Genomic DNA, 17674 nt, shown 5'->3' with positions numbered 1-17674 from the left:
GGAGATAATGTCCGGAGCTAATGTCCGGAGCTAATGTCCGGAGCTAATGTCCGGAGCTAATGTCCGGAGATAAGTGACGTCAACAGTGTCCAGTGTCTGATTGGTTGCCGCCTGCTGCGAGCGACCAATCAGAAACGTGCCGTACTGTGACACACTCCGCCCGCCATTTTGGTGTGATTTTTGAATTTTTACCTCACAGCAAGTTTCTACTGCGTGGAGGCGGGCCCAGTGACGTTGCTCTTCAAGCTCCTGCCGAATTTCGTCAAAAAAATGATAATACCATTTACCAAAACTATATATATTTAGTTGTGAAGTGGTTCAGTGACATTTTCACACCAATTTTGAACTTTTGTTTGGTGTTTTCTCCATATACTGCCTATTATTTTTGTTCTTTCTTACTATTATTTATTAATTGTATTATTCTTACATTTGAATAAATAAAGTATATATGGATTCTAGACTCCCGATTCTTTAGAATCGGGCTGCCATCTAGTATATATATAATTAAAAAAAGAACTGAAGAACAGTTAGAAGCATTTCATAAGGTTTTAAATATTTATTGACAAATACATCAGGATTATGAAAATACTTAATAATTACAGAGTTGACCCTTATTTTTCAAGACCTATTCTTGCCTAATCAGAGCTTTCAGCTAATCACAATTTCTGTATTTTGATTTGTCCACTTGCTTTTTGAGGATTAACCACAGGTTCTCAATGGGATTGAGAGCTGGGGAGTTTTGGTCCATGGACACACAATTTCAATGTTTTGTTCACCGAGCCATTTAGATACCACTTTTGAGTTATGACATGTTGAACCATCATGCTGGAAACAGCACTGTTCATCACCAGATTGCTCCTGCACAGTTGGGAGAAGCTTTTGGAGGATGAGTACATGCCATTCTGTATTCATGGCAGATTTCTTAGACATATTTGTGAATGAGCCCACTGCTTTGGATGAAAAGCAACTGCACACATGAATGGTCTCAGGATGCTGTACTGTTGGTATGAGACAGGACTTAAGGTACCGTCACATTTAGCGACGCTGCAGCGATCTAGACGATGCCAATCGCTGCAGTGTCGCTGTGTGGTCGCTGGTGAGCTGTCACACAGACAGCTCTCCAGCGACCAACTATGCGAAGTCCCCCGGTAACCAGGGTAAACATCAGGTTAATAAGCGCAGGGCCGCGCTTAGTAACCCGATGTTTACCCTGGTTACCAGTGTAAATGTAAAAAAAAACAAACACTACATACTTACATTCCGGTGTCTGTCCCCCGGCGCTCTGCTTCCTGCACTGACTGTGAGCGCCGGCTGGCCGTAAAGCACAGCGGTGACGTCACCGCTGTGCTTTAAGGCCGGCCGGCGCTGACAGTGCAGGGAAGCAGAGCGCCAAGGGACAGACACCAGAATGTAAGTATGTAGTGTTTGGTTTTTTTTACATTTACACTGGTAACCAGGGTAAACATCGGGTAACTAAGCACGGCCCTGCGCTTAGTAACCCGATGTTTACCCTGGTTACCAGTGAAGACATCGCTGAATCGGCGTCACGCCGATTGAGTGATGTCTGCGAGAGATCCAGTGACAAAATAAGGTGCTGGCCTTTCTGCTCCGACCAACGATGTCACAGCGGGATCTGTTATGACCTGGTGGGTAGGAGCACCCGACCTGATAGTTAAACTCATACAGGACGAGCTCTGGGATGTGGGAGCTCTGCTGACCGCAAGCCCTAATCCTATCACACACACTAAAAATAGCCGTGGAGCGCTCCTGACGCTCCCTAGGCGCCTTGTCACAGCCGCAGAGCTAGCTAGCCCTAGAGATAGAAAATAAAGCCTACCTTGCCTCAGAGAAATTCCCCAAAGGAATATGCAGCCCCCCACATATAATGACTGTGAGAAAAGATGAAAGTGACAAACGCAGAAATGAAATAGGTTTCAGCAAAGAGAGGCCAGGCTTACTAAATAGACAGAGGATAGGAAAGGAATCTTTGCGGTCAGCACAAAAACCTACAAAAGACCATGCAGAGTATGCAAAAAAGACCTCCGCACCGACTCACGGTGCGGGGGGGGGGGGCACGCTGCATCCCAGAGCTTCCAGCTAGCAAGACAAAATCAGGATAACCAGCTGGACAAAGAAACAATGAGCAAAAATAACAATTAGGAACTTAGCTTCTGCAGGAGAAGACAGGTCACCAGGCAGATCCAGGAGCGAACTGAACCAATGCTAAAACATTGACAGCTGGCATGGAGTAATGATCTGAGTGGAGTTAAATAGAGAAGCCAACCAAAGGATAAACCACGTCACCTGTGTAAGGAACCTCAGAAGCAGCAGCTTCACTCATAGCCACCAGAGGGAGCCTATAGACAGAACTCACCGAAGTACCATTCACAACCACAGGAGGGAGTTCGACAACAGAATTCACAACAGTACCCCCCCTTGAGGAGGGGTCACCGAACCCTCACCAGAGCCCCCAGGCCGATCAGGATGAGCCAAATGAAAGGCACGAACAAGATCGGCAGCATGAACATCAGAGGCAAAAACCCAGGAATTATCTTCTTGACCATAACCCTTCCACTTGACCAGGTACTGGAGTTTCCGTCTCGAAACACGAGAATCCAAAATCTTCTCCACCACATACTCCAACTCCCCCTCATCCAACACCGGGGCAGGAGGAACAATGGATTGAACCATAGGCGCCACGTATCTCCGCAACAACGACCTATGGAACACATTATGGATGGCAAAAGAAGCTGGAAGGTCCAAACGAAATGACACAGGATTAAGAACCTCAGAAATCTTATATGGTCCAATGAAACGAGGCTTAAACTTAGGAGAGGAAACCTTCATAGGAACGTGACGAGATGACAACCAAACCAAATCCCCAACACGAAGCCGGGGACCAACACAACGCCGGCGGTTAGCGAAACATTGAGCCTTCTCCTGGGACAATGTCAAATTGTCCACCACATGAGTCCAAATCTGCTGCAACCTGTCCACCACCGCATCCACACCAGGACAGTCCGAAGGCTCAACCTGCCCTGAAGAGAAACGAGGATGGAAACCAGAATTGCAGAAAAAAGGAGAAACTAAAGTAGCCGAGCTGGCCCGATTATTAAGGGCGAACTCAGCCAAAGGCAAGAAGGACACCCAATCATCCTGATCAGCAGAAACAAAGCATCTCAGATATGTCTCCAAAGTCTGATTAGTTCGTTCGGTTTGGCCATTAGTCTGAGGATGGAAAGCCGCAGAAAAAGACAAATCAATGCCCATCTTAGCGCAAAAGGCTCGCCAAAACCTCGAAATAAACTGGGAACCTCTGTCCGAGACGATGTTCTCTGGAATGCCATGCAAACGAACCACATGCTGGAAAAACAATGGCACCAAATCAGAGGAGGAAGGCAGTTTAGATAAGGGTACCAAAAGGACCATCTTAGAGAAGCGATCACAAACCACCCAAATGACCGACATCTTTTGAGAAACAGGGAGATCAGAAATAAAATCCATGGAAATATGCGTCCAGGGCCTCTTCGGAATCGGCAAGGGCAAAAGCAACCCACTGGCACAAGAACAGCAGGGCTTAGCCCGAGCACAAATCCCACAGGACTGCACAAAAGAACGCACATCCCGTGACAAAGAAGGCCACCAAAAAGATCTAGCCACCAAATCTCTGGTACCAAAGATTCCAGGATGACCATCCAATACTGAACAATGAATCTCCGAGATAACTCTACCAGTCCATCTATCAGGGACAAACAGTTTCTCCGTAGGACAACGGTCAGGTCTATCAGCCTGAAACTTTTGCAGCACACGCCGCAAATCAGGGGAAATGGCAGACAAAATTACCCCCTCTTTAAGAATACCCGCTGGCTCCGGAACACCCGGAGAGTCAGGCACAAAACTCCTTGACAGGGCATCAGCCCTCACATTCTTAGATCCCGGAAGGTATGAAACCACAAAATCAAAACGGGAGAAAAAGAGCGACCATCGAGTCTTTCTAGGATTCAACCGTTTGGCAGACTCGAGATAAGTCAAATTATTGTGATCCGTCAAGACCACCAAGCGATGTTTAGCTCCTTCAAGCCAATGTCGCCACTCCTCGAATGCCCACTTCATGGCCAACAACTCCCGATTGCCCACATCATAATTGCGCTCAGCAGGCGAGAATTTTCTAGAAAAGAAGGCACAGGGTTTCATCACCGAGCCATCAGAACTTCTTTGCGACAAAACAGCCCCTGCTCCAATTTCAGAAGCATCAACCTCCACCTGAAAAGGGAGCGAAACATCTGGCTGGCACAACACAGGCGCAGAAGCAAAACGACGCTTCAACTCCTGAAAAGCCGCTACAGCCGCAGAGGACCAACTGACCACATCAGCACCTTTCTTGGTCAAATCAGTCAACGGTTTAGCAATACTGGAAAAGTTAGCGATGAAGCGACGATAAAAATTAGCAAAGCCCAGGAACTTCTGCAAGCTCTTAACATATGTCGGCTGAGTCCAATCGTAAATGGCCTGAACTTTAACAGGGTCCATCTCGATAGTAGAAGGGGAAAAAATGAAACCCAAAAAAGAAACCTTCTGAACTCCAAAGAGACACTTTGACCCCTTCACAAACAAGGAATTCGCACGAAGGACCTGGAACACCATTCTGACCTGCTTCACATGAGACTCCCAATCATCCGAAAAGACCAAAATGTCATCCAAATATACAATCATAAATCTATCCAGGTACTCTCGGAAGATGTCATGCATAAAGGACTGAAACACAGATGGAGCATTAGAAAGCCCGAATGGCATAACCAGTTACTCAAAATTGCCCTCGGGCGTATTAAATGCTGTTTTGCATTCATCACCCTGTTTAATTCGCACAAGATTATACGCCCCTCGAAGATCTATCTTGGTGAACCAACTAGCCCCCTTAATCCGAGCAAATAAATCAGACAGCAGCGGCAAAGGATACTGAAATTTGACTGTGATCTTATTAAGAAGGCGGTAATCAATACAAGGTCTCAAAGAACCATCCTTCTTGGCCACAAAAAAGAACCCTGCTCCCAATGGTGACGACGACGGACGAATATGACCCTTCTCCAAGGATTCCTTTATATAACTCCGCATAGCGGCGTGCTCTGGCACAGATAAATTAAACAGACGGCCCTTAGGAAACTTACTACCAGGAATCAAATTAATAGCACAGTCGCAATCCCTATGAGGAGGTAGGGCACCAGATTTGGGCTCTTCAAATACATCCCGGTAATCTGATAAAAACTCAGGGACTTCAGAAGGAGTGGAAGGCGAAATTGACAGCAATGGAACATCACCATGTACCCCCTGACAACCCCAGCCGGACACAGACATAGATTTCCAATCCAATACTGGATTATGGACCTGTAGCCATGGCAGCCCCAAAACGACCACATCATGCAGATTATGCAACACCAAAAAGCGAATATCCTCCTGATGTGCAGGAGCCATGCACATGGTCAATTGAGTCCAGTACTGAGGCTTATTCTTGGCCAAAGGCGTAGCATCAATTCCTCTCAATGGAATAGGATACTGCAAGGGCTTCAAGAAAAAACCACAGCGCCAGGCAAACTCCAAATCCATCAAATTCAGGGCAGCGCCTGAATCCACAAATGCCATTACAGAATAGGATGACAGAGAGCAAATCAGAGTAACGGACAAAAGAAATTTAGACTGTACCGTACCAATGGTGGCAGACCTAGCGAACCGCTTAGTGCGCTTAGGACAATTGGAGATAGCATGAGTGGATTCACCACAGTAAAAACACAGCCCATTCCGACGTCTGTGTTCTTGCCATCCAGCTCTAGTCAAAGTCCTATCACATTGCATAGGCTCAGGCCTATGCTCAGAGAATACCGACAGATGGTGCACAGCTTTGCGCTCACGCATGCGCCAATCGATCTGAATGGCCAAGGACATAGACTCATTCAGACCAGCAGGCGTGGGAAATCCCACCATGACATTCTTAAGGGCTTCAGAAAGACCCTTTCTGAAAATTGCCGCCAGGGCACATTCATTCCACTGAGTAAGCACAGACCACTTTCTAAACTTCTGACAGTACACCTCCGCTTCATCTTGACCCTGACACAAAGCCAGCAAGATTTTCTGTGCCTGATCCACTGAATTTGGTTCATCATAAAGCAATCCAAGCGCCAGAAAAAACGCATCTACATCTTGCAATGCAGGATCTCCTGGCGCAAGGGAAAATGCCCAGTCTTGAGGGTCACCACGCAACAAAGAAATTATGATTTTTACTTGTTGAACGGGGTCACCAGAGGAGCGGGGTTTCAAAGCTAGAAACAGTTTACAATTATTTTTGAAATTCAAGAATCTAGATCTATCCCCAGAAAATAAATCAGGAATAGGAATTCTAGGCTCTAACATAGGATTCTGAACCACAAAATCTTGAATGTTTTGTACCCTTGCAGTGAGATGATCCACACAAGAGGATAAACCCTGAATGTCCATCTCTACACCTGTGTCCTGAACCACCCAAAGGTCTAGGGGAAAAGAAAGACAAAACACAATGCAAAGAAAAAAACATGGTCTCAGAAGTCCTCTTATCCCTCTATTGAGATGCATTAATACTTTGGGCCAGCTGTACTGTTATGACCTGGTGGTTAGGAGCACCCGACCTGATAGTTAAACTCATACAGGACGAGCTCTGGGATGTGGGAGCTCTGCTGACCGCAAGCCCTAATCCTATCACACACACTAAAAATAGCCGTGGAGCGCTCCTGACGCTCCCTAGGCGCCTCATCACAGCCTCAGAGCTAGCTAGCCCTAGAGATAGAAAATAAAGCCTACCTTGCCTCAGAGAAATTCCCCAAAGGAATAGGTAGCCCCCCACATATAATGACTGTGAGAAAAGATGAAAGTGACAAACGCAGAAATTAAATAGGTTTCAGCAAAGAGAGGCCAGGCTTACTAAATAGACAGAGGATAGGAAAGGAATCTTTGCGGTCAGCACAAAAACCTACAAAAGACCACGCAGAGTGTGCAAAAAAGACCTCCGCACCGACTCACGGTGCGGGGGGGCCATCTGCATCCCAGAGCTTCCAGCTAGCAAGACAAAATCAGGATAACCAGCTGGACAAAGAAACAATGAGCAAAAATAACAATTAGGAACTTAGCTTCTGCAGGAGAAGACAGGTCACCAGGCAGATCCAGGAGCGAACTGAACCAGTGCTAAAACATTGACAGCTGGCATGGAGTAGCGATCTGAGTGGAGTTAAATAGAGAAGCCAACCAAAGGATAAACCACGTCACCTGTGTAAGGAACCTCAGAAGCAGCAGCTTCACTCATAGCCACCAGAGGGAGCCCATAGACAGAACTCGCCGAAGTACCATTCACGACCACAAGAGGGAGTTCGACAACAGAATTCACAACAGGGATCCTGATCGCTGCTGCATGTCAAACACAACGATATCGCTATCCAGGACGCTACAACGTCACGGATCGCTAGCGATATTGTTGTTAAATTGTTCAGTGTGAAGATACCTTTATGGTAGCACTCAGCTTTTTTTTTACGTGAAATCAATCTTCCAGATTTACCAATCATTGAAGGGGGATTCATCAGAGAAAATAACTTTATCCCAGTCTTCTGGAGTCCAATCCCTGTACTTTCTGCAAAGTTATTTTATTAGATAAGACTCCTTTCAGACTGTTCGGCACAAGTCTACAGCCAGCAGCGATCCCCAACCTACTGAACCGCCGCACAACCAGCTCTACCCTCTCCTAGTGTATCCTCACCCATCCCCTGCAGACTGTGAGCCCTGGCGGGCAGGGTCCTCTCTCCTTGTGTACCTGTTAGTGCCTTGTCTTTTGCTCATCTACAATATAATTGTCTTTAGGGTCACTTCCGTCTGTCTGTCCCGGATATTCATTGGTCGCGGCCAGTCAGTGGGCATACACAAAAGGGCAGGGGAGGCAAGGAAGTATGCAGAGCCGGCCAGAAGCGCTGCAAAGGGGGCGGAGTCGCCATGAGTAGGGTGGAGACGGCCGGGACCATGGACGCTGTTGGGCCTACTGTTGTGAATTCCGTTCTTGGTTGTAAGTAGTATTTTTGTGAGTTCTGCTCTTGGGCTCCTCCTGTGGTCTTTAGTGGTATGACTGCTTCTTGGATTTAGCTTCTCAGCTGTTTCCTTTGATTGTCTTTTGGGCTCGGCTATATTAGTCTGGCCTTAGCCCTCATTCAATGCCAGTTGTCAATTGTCTCTGCCTGGAGTCATTGCTCTTTGGATTGTCCTGACACTCTGACCAAGTTCTGCAAAGCTAAGTCCTTCCATGTCCTTTGCAGTTCACTTATTGTGGACTTGTTGTTTTGTACTGTCTTGTTTTCTGCTCATTTGTCCAGTTTATCAGTATGGATCTATTTAGCTAAACTGGAAGCTCTGGGCAGCAGAGTTTGCCCTCCACACCTTTAGTTAGGTGTGGAGATTTTTGCATTTCTCTGCGGTGGACTTTTTCTAGTTTTTTCTACTGACCGCACAGAGCTCTTTTCTGTACTTTCCTTTTTAGCTAGAAGTGGCCTCCTCTGCTCAATCTTGTTTCATACTACGTATGTCATTTCCTTCTCCTCTCACAGTCATTACATGTGGGGGGCTGTCTTTCCTTTGGGGATTTTCTCTGAGGCAAGATAGTTTTCCTGCTTCTATCTTTAGGGGTAGCTAGCTCTTAGGCTGTGACGAGTTGCCTAGGGAGCGTTAGGAGCAATCCACGGCTGCTTCTAGTTGTGTGTTCAACTTAGGGTCTGCGGTCAGTATAGATACCACCTGCTCAGAGCTAGTCCCATGTCGCTCCATAATCACCAGACCATAACAGCCAACCTCGCCAAAAAGCCAGGGACTAAATTACCGGCCGCGGGTCATGGCCAGCCAGTACAGGCCAGGCCAGAAGCGCTGCAAAGGGGGCGGAGTCGCCATGAGGAGGGCGGAAGCGGCCGGGACCATGGACGCTGTTGGGCCTACCTTGCCAAAGAGTCGGGGACTAAATTACCGGCCGCGGGTCGCGGCCAGCCAGTACAGGCCCGGCCAGAAGCACTGCAAAGGAGGCGGAGTCGCCATGAGGAAGGCGAAGCCGCCCGGGACCATGGGCGCTGTTGGGCCTACCCCCGCCAAAAGCCAGGGACTAAATTTGCGGCCACAGTCAGTGATGATGGCCGCGGTTATTGATGACAGCTGCGACAGCAGCAAACGGCGCAGCACATGCAGCGGTGACAGCTGCGGACGGAAAGTGAGTATATACTATGTGGGCTGTGCTATATACTCTGGCTGTATTATATATACTCTGTGGCTGTGCTATATAAGGAAAAATAGTGAAAAACCAGCTCACCTATTAGGCATTTGTTGTGGGGAAGCCCGGATACCGTGCAGTCATCACGTGGAACGATAAGGCAAACAGGAAAAGAAATCCAGCTTCCAAAAATATCAAGATTTATTGAGGATGCTACGCTAGGCTTTGAAAAAGAACTCATTGTTCGAAACGCGTAGCCTGCTGCTACTCATTCTCCTGTGAACCATGTCATTGGACTTTGGATTTTATCCTCAATAAATCTTGATATTTTTGGAAGCTGGATTTCTTTTCCTGTTTGCTGTGCTATATACTCTGTGGCTGTTCAATATACTACGTGGCTGTTCAATATACTATGTGGCTGTGCAATATACTACGTGACTGGGCAATATACTACGTGGCTGTGCAATATACTGCGTGACTGGGCAATATACGTGATTGTGTTATATACTACGTGGCTTTGCAAAATATTACGTGGCTGTGCTATATACTACGTGGCTGTGCAATACACTAAATGGCTGTGCAATATACTACGTGGACATGCATATTCTAGAATACTTGATGCGTTGGAATCGGGCCACCATCTAGTGTTTATTATATTTGTCTATATTTGCCCCTTTCTCACATGTAAAGCGCCATAGAATAAATGGCGCTATAAAAATGTATAATAATAATAATCTGGAAGAATAATTGCTGAGAAGAAAAAGTGAGCACTACAGAGTCCTGTGTGATAGCAATAAGCATCCTGAGACTGTTCATGTGCAGGGTTACTCTTCATCCAAGGTAGTGGGCTCACTCACAATTTTGCCTAGGAACACTGCCATGAATGAAAAATGGTATCTAAACAACCTCCAAGAGAAAACTCTAAGCTATCCATGAGCAATTTGCTAGTAAATGGCTCAGTGAACAAAACTATGACATTTTGAGTCCATGGCCAGCAAACTCCTCAATCTCATTGAGGACCTGTGGCCAATCCTTACAAAGACAGTAGACAAACAGAAACACAGAAATTCTGATAAGTTCCAAGCTCTGATCAGGCAAGAACTGGTTATCATCAGTCTGGAATTGACCCAGAAGCTGCTATCCAGCATGTCAGTGCAAATTGCAGAAGTCTTGAAATACAAGGGTCAACAAAGTAAATATTGAGTCTTTGCAGAATCTTAATGTATTTGTCAATTAAAGTGTAAAAACTTATGAAAAGTTTATAATTGTATATCAATAACCATAGAAACATCTAAAAGATCTAAAACTACTTAAAGTGAACCTGTCAGCAGGATTGTGCACAGTAACCTACCAACAGTGTCAAGTTGGCTCCATTATACTGATTACAATGTTACCTGGGTGATGAAATCCGTCTTGTGGTTGTTGTTTAATTTTCATTTTCAGTTTTGAGTTAATTATATTCTCACGCTCTGGGGTGGTCTTTGGGGGATGCGGGGATCTGCATGTGGTGCTCTGATCAGGTATTCATCTGTATGGCTTCTGATAGGTCACTGATCCCTCACTGACCTGCACCTAGTTTGCATAATGAATAATATGTAAAAAATCACCTTCTGCAGGCAGGCAGCTGCACCTGCACTGTAACATGATCGCATCTATTAGGTGTATTTATTTATTTTGCATAATGAATATTATATACAGGTGCTTCTCACAAAATTAGAACATCATCAAAAAGTTAATTTATTTCAGTTCTTCAATGCAAAAAGTGAAGCTCTTTAATTATATAGAATCATTACAAACAGAGTGATCTATTTCATGTTTATTTCTGTTAATGTTGATGATTATGGCTTACAGAACTGAAATAAATTAACTTTTTGATGATATTCTAGTTTTGTGAGAAGCACTTGTATATAAATTTTTTTTAAAAATCACATTCTGCAGGCAGGCCCCTGCGCTGCAGCATGATCGCATCTATAATGTGTATTTAGTTATTTTTTTGATGGTATACATAAATTCTTTAAAAAACAAATCAGTCTGAATAGTTGCTGCTGCGCAGTTGGTGCCATCTTGCTAGAGAAAAAGAAATTGTCTCCAAGATGGTGCAGGTATCGGCGATCCAGTAGATGCTACTGCGCAGGAGCCAGTGGCGCCATCTTGGAGGAGGCCATATTTTTTTTTCTCCAGCAAGATGGTGCCGACGGCGCTTGAGCAGTAGCAGCTATCGGATCGCCGATAGCTGATACTGTGCAGGCGCAGGCGGCACGATTTTCAGACTGATTTTTTTAAAGAATTTAGATATACCATGCAAAAAAATAAATAAGTACACATTGTAGATGCGATCATGCTGCAGTGCAGGTGCAGCCGCCTGACTGCAGAAGGTGATTTTTTATATATTATTCATTATGTAAAAAAAAGGGGACAGGTCAGTGAAGGATCAATGACCTGTCAGAAGCCATACAGATGAATACCTAATCAGAGCACCGCATTCAGACCCCCCTCCGTCCCCCCCCCACAGGCTGCCCCAGGGCAGGAGCATATTATTAACTCAAAACTGGAAATAAAGATTACACAACAACCACAAGACAGATTTCATCACCCAGATATCATTTTAATTAGTATAACAGCGCTGACCTGACACTGTGTGTAGGTTACTGTGCACAATCCAAATGACAGGTTCCCTTTAAGGTGCAAACTTAGTGAAAATCAACATTTGTGTCAGTCTCAGAACTTTTGGTCACAGCTGTACAAAGCCCAGGTTGAGAGATGAGACCTGCATAAATCAGACATTTTTACAGTACTTCTCACAGGTGCTTGTCAGCTTTAAATGTGGGGAATTAGAAACACCGTAATGGTACTGTGTCAGGACAAATTGGCTGCTGAAACCACGTACAGGCACTCGGTGCAAACTTGGAATGGCTAAAAGAATTCAGTACACCTTCCCACCTACTTGTTTTCTATCTATTTCTGCCCCGTTTTCTTTGATTGATAACTCTGGCATTATAGGATCCAGAAATAGACGAGACCAAGGAGGTGGGAGAGCGCCCAGAACTGTTTGGCCATCTCAAGGGTGCATTGAGTGCACATCTTGATTTGAACAGTCATTTTGTGATAACACAACTCTGTTATGTTCCTACACTTTTTGCAGTATGGCATAGCACATAAATCTGCTGATATCATTATGGAATACTGGCACCATTCAAGGGTGTACTTTGTCTACAATAATGTTTAGGTAGGTGGCACATGTCACACAACCACATAGTGTACATGCCAGGACTCAAGGCTTTGCAGCCAAAGGTATCATGCTGACTCCGCTGGCTTCCCTGTTTCCCAAAGTACACTTCTGTCCATCTTTTATTCTCAGGAAAGCAAAACAACCCTCGCATATTATAGAAATCATGATACAACAGACCAGGCCACTTACTCACAATTGATGCCTTCTCTGATAGGGCTCAGCATGGGCTCACTTACCAGTATATGGCCACTCAATCCCATGCACAGCATACTAATGCACTGTGTTCTGACACATTTCTTAGCCAGCATTAAACCTTTCTGTAATCTCTGCTGTACAACTGCTCTGTGGCACAGGACCAGAGTGGCTATTCTTCCCTGCCTGTGCACATCAATGAGCATTAGAGGCCCATTACTGTTACCAGTTCACCAGTTGTCACTTCTTTACCCAGGTTTGGTAGGTATTAACCACTACAACTGGAAATAACTCACAAAACCAACCAGTTTGAAGATCCTCTGAGCCAGTAATTTAGAAACGAAAATGTAGCTAAAGGTTCTTTAGACCCTTATAGTTGCCAGTTTTTCCCAATGTAACACATCAATGTCAAGATCTGACCCTCCATCTTCTGCCTAATATATCCCATTCCTTGACAGATGACAATATCCATGCCAGTTGTTTTCATGTTATTGCTCTGCGTAGGTTGTAGTTACATGACATAATGCAGGTGAGGAAATACACATTTACTATTTAGTTTATTCACATTAAATGCTTAGCCCTTCCATGCTTTATACTGTTTCAGAAGTTTACCAATACCTTGATCCCCAAGATGTCCATTTTATTCTTTTAATGGTAAGATATTTGTTGCACTGCCACTTCTATACAAATATTTTCCGTGGTGGCAAAAATAACATAAGCCTATAACAGAGAAAATACACAGCAAATGCGGCTACTAACATGAAGATACCGGAATCCAGCAGTAGCTGCTTAATAATTCTACTTTGTTCGAGGCAGCAGGGAAGTAATAAAGTCTTGCCATGTTAAGTGTTCCCTAAGGACTGGTTTTAAAAGTATTACTGAAGACATATTATTAGAAGTCGAATGAAAAAGAATAACCGGCTAAATTGGCATAGATTATATATGCTACAGTTAGGAATTTGCAGGGAACTTAATGGAGACTAAAGGTTTTCTTAAAATATTTTTTAAAATTAGGTTTAAAACAACTTTTATCAATTACCTTTAGCTATATGTAAAAGAAAAGCCTAGCTTTTACCCTTTTACTTTAGAAATAATGGAGCATGGTACTGTTTCAAAGGGAATCTGTCAGGTTTTTGCTATATGATCTGAGAACAGCATGATATAGGGCAGTGTTCCCCAAGTCCGGTCCTCAAGAGCCACCAACAGGTCCTGTTTTCAGGATTTCCTTAGTATTGCCCAAGTGATGGAATTATTGCCTGTGCAGGTGAAGCAATTATCACTGGGGAAATACTAAGGAAATCCTGAAAACATGTCCTGTTGGTGGCTCTTGAGGACCGGACTTGGGGAACACTGATGTAGGGCAACAAATCCTAATTCCAGATGTATCACTTAGGCCGGAGTCACACTTACGAGTGCAATACTGCCACCGGCCCTCGGGACGGGAGCATTCCGTTGCATAGAAATACATGCAGCCGCACACTCCAGTCCCGAGTGCCAGTGCCGAGTATTGATGTGAGAGGCTCGGGTGAGTTTCTCGCATTGTACTTGAAAGTGTGACCCCGGCCTTACTGGACTGCTTGGTGCTTCCATTGATGTCTTTCTTTGAAACACTGCAGCGTTTCCGACTTAAATATATGACAGAAAATATACAGCCAGTATCTGGTACACAACTGCTCATTGATCAGGAACCATGTATCAGCTGTCAGGTTCCCTTTCATAAAACACAATATGGCTACAGTACAGCACATCCAGGAACCATGCTACTGATTTAGGTGGTCACTCATATTTTCTTTTTCTTAAAAGAATAGAAATAAATTGTCTTTTATAGTTCTGTTGTAAAAAAGCTGTAAAAAATGTATAGTTTTTTGAACACTTAAAATGACATTAACAAGTAAAAAAATGTTTAGAAAGATATTCTAGTAGGTTCTAAATGACTGAACACAGCAAAAACAACTCTACTAGGAAATGATCACAGCAGGAGTTCTCTAACAACAGTAATTTATGATATCTTGCAAGGTGGTGGGTCGCTGGGACTGGCACCAATGCCTGGAACAAGGGGGCTGGCTCTTCTAGTAATTTACATGCTAAAATGTATCAAACTACATTCACTCTAGTCAGAGCCTGATGTTGGAAAAAAAAACCGTGAAAACCTTTCCAAAACCAGTAATTCTTGCTTTCCGAGAAAACGTTCCCAGCAGCCCCATATATTGTACTATGCAAAACAAAGCAATCAAACTCTTACAGCTTCTCTGCCTTATTCGGAATAACACAAACATATAACCGCACATACATGTAGTCTGCTCTCTTCTACAGGCTTTCTATTATTCAACTTAATCCATTTCAGATAGTTAGAGGGAAAAGGCGTGCACTCTGTAGAATGAAGCTGGTGCTGGCTGAACCTGGACTGGATCCAGTTCAATCATAGATTCGGGCAAACAACCGCACTCAGACAATATTTTGCATCAGAGGTGTGAAGTATTTATTAAGTAACACCACAGTGGTCAAAAGAGTTCTGAGGTAACGTTTCGACCCGTAAGGTCTTTCTCAAACCTCACTTAGTGAACAGTGATGGAAGAAAGAGGAGGAGGACGACACTTGTCCGATGAATGGAGACAGAGGCTCCACAAATGGTCCTGAGGAGTAAAGAGGTACGAGGGTCCGGAACGGCACGGACAGGGCGCAGTGTCCCTAGAAGCACTGTGGGTCCAGCAGGGAGGAAGGAGGCGCCTTCCTCCCTGCTGGACCCACAGTGCTTCTAGGGACACTGCGCCCTGTCCGTGCCGTTCCGGACCCTCGTACCGCTTTACTCCTCAGGACCATTTGTGGAGCCTCTGTCTCCATTCATCGGACAAGTGTCGTCCTCCTCCTCTTTCTTCCATCACTGTTCACTAAGTGAGGTTTGAGAAAGACCTTACGGGTCGAAACGTTACCTCAGAACTCTTTTGACCACTGTGGTGTTACTTAATAAATACTTCACACCTCTGATGCAAAATATTGTCTGAGTGCGGTTGTTTGCCCGAATCTAATCCATTTCTGAAGCAGTGCTTTTTAATTCACGAACAAAGATTATCTTGCAATTTACACATAGTATTATTAGGGCAGAAAAAAAAATCTGATGCGGATTTTGCAACAATTTCTGCTGCAAATTTCACTCACTCAGGAATGCATAGAAACATACAAGGGATATAAAAATGTATTTTCACCAAAATTAAAATCTCATCTACTTTGCTGCAGTTGTAATCCACGTGATATTTTTCCTTGCAAAACCGGTTAAAAAATCTGCAGTATATCTGCAACATGTGAACGTAGCCATTTTCTCACCATCTTTTGCTTTATATTAAAATTAGAGATAAGCAAATTTTAAGATTTGTTTCCCCGTGTCTCAGGACCTCAGATACAATCCTCCTACTCACTGTTATGGGTGTGCCTGTAAAGGACACCATAATCATTAGATGGATGTTGGCCAAACCCACTGACCACCTGATGTGTATTGAGGCTTCTCGATAGAAGAGAATCGGGCAATTTTAACCCCTTGGTGACGGAGCCAAATTTTTGAAATCTGACCAGTGTCACTTTATGTGGCAATAACTCTACAATGCATCAACAAATCCCAGTGATTTTGAGACTGTTTTTTCGTGACACATTATACTTTATGATAATGGTAAATTTAGGTCAATATGTTTTGTTTATTTATAAAAAATATCAAAAATTTGAGAAAAATGTAAAAAAATTAGCAATTTTCAAACTTTGAATGATTATTCCTTTAATCCAGATGGTCATACCACAGCAGACCATGAATAAATAACATTTCCCTCATGTCGGCTTTATATCAGCATCATTTGTAAAATGTTCTTTTATTTTGTTAGCATTTTAGGAGGTTTAAAAATGTAGCAGCAATTTTTCCTTTTTTTTTAAGTGACTTTAGGGGTCTCATATATTGGGAAACCCCCAAATGTGATACCATTTTAACAACAGAACCCCTAGACATATTGAAAACTGCTTTCCGGTAGTTTATTAACCCTTCAGGTGCTTTACAGGAATTAATGCAAAGTGGTATGACAGAAATGAAAATGTGTATTTTTACCACCTAAATGTCGGTAACTTCTGAACAGGTTACAACAGCCGGCAGATTCTAAGGCCGCTCTTTGGTCGTGAATAACCATCGCAAACATCAGGACCACACAATCATGATCTGAGGGCACCAATTGAGATAAAGAGGGAACCCCCACACTCTGTTAACCATTTATAATGATGTAGTCACTATTGACAGCAGCATCTAAAGGGTTAAACAGATATAGACTGTGCCAACATTGATCGTGGCTGATGCAGCAAGTTGTCAGCTATAGTGGACAGCCGACAGCTGCTGGATTGTCACCTGTATGGGGAGGCTATTCTCTTATATTGCAGGTCAGTTAAAAGACGTATTGGCTGTCACTAAGGGGTTAAAGCCAGATCCTTGTGTTTTCATAGGAAGCAAGTTGCTTCCAGATGAATTATGCAAAGGCTTTGTACCCTCTAGCAGTTGAAAATATGTGAATGTTTCGGCGATCTCGTATGTATGTCCAGTTTAAAGAGAATGTACTAGTAAGATCAACCATCCTAAATCATCTATATGGGCATGTAGGTCATGAATAAAGTGATACCCTGATATCTGATGTTTTATTCCAGAAAAATACACGTTTATCTTATAACTAGTGTTGAGCATTCCGATACCGCAAGTATCGGGTATCGGCCGATACTTGCGGTATCGGAATTCCGATACCGAGATCCGATATTTTTGTGATATCGGGTATCGGTATCGGAAGTGTAAAATAAAGAATTAAAATAAAAAATATTGTTATATTCACCTCTCCGGCGGCCCCTGGACATCAGCGGGAGGATCCGGCGTCCGGCACGGCTTCTTTCTTCAAAATGCGCGCCTTCAGGACCTGTGGAATGACGTCCCGGCTTCTGATTGGTCGCGTGCCGCCCATGTGACCGCCACGCGACCAATCAGAAGC

The sequence above is a fragment of the Ranitomeya imitator genome, chromosome 3 (assembly GCF_032444005.1).
Source record: "Ranitomeya imitator isolate aRanImi1 chromosome 3, aRanImi1.pri, whole genome shotgun sequence".
In the NCBI taxonomy this organism is placed as follows: domain Eukaryota; kingdom Metazoa; phylum Chordata; class Amphibia; order Anura; family Dendrobatidae; genus Ranitomeya; species Ranitomeya imitator.
This window is presented reverse-complemented; position numbering follows the sequence as displayed.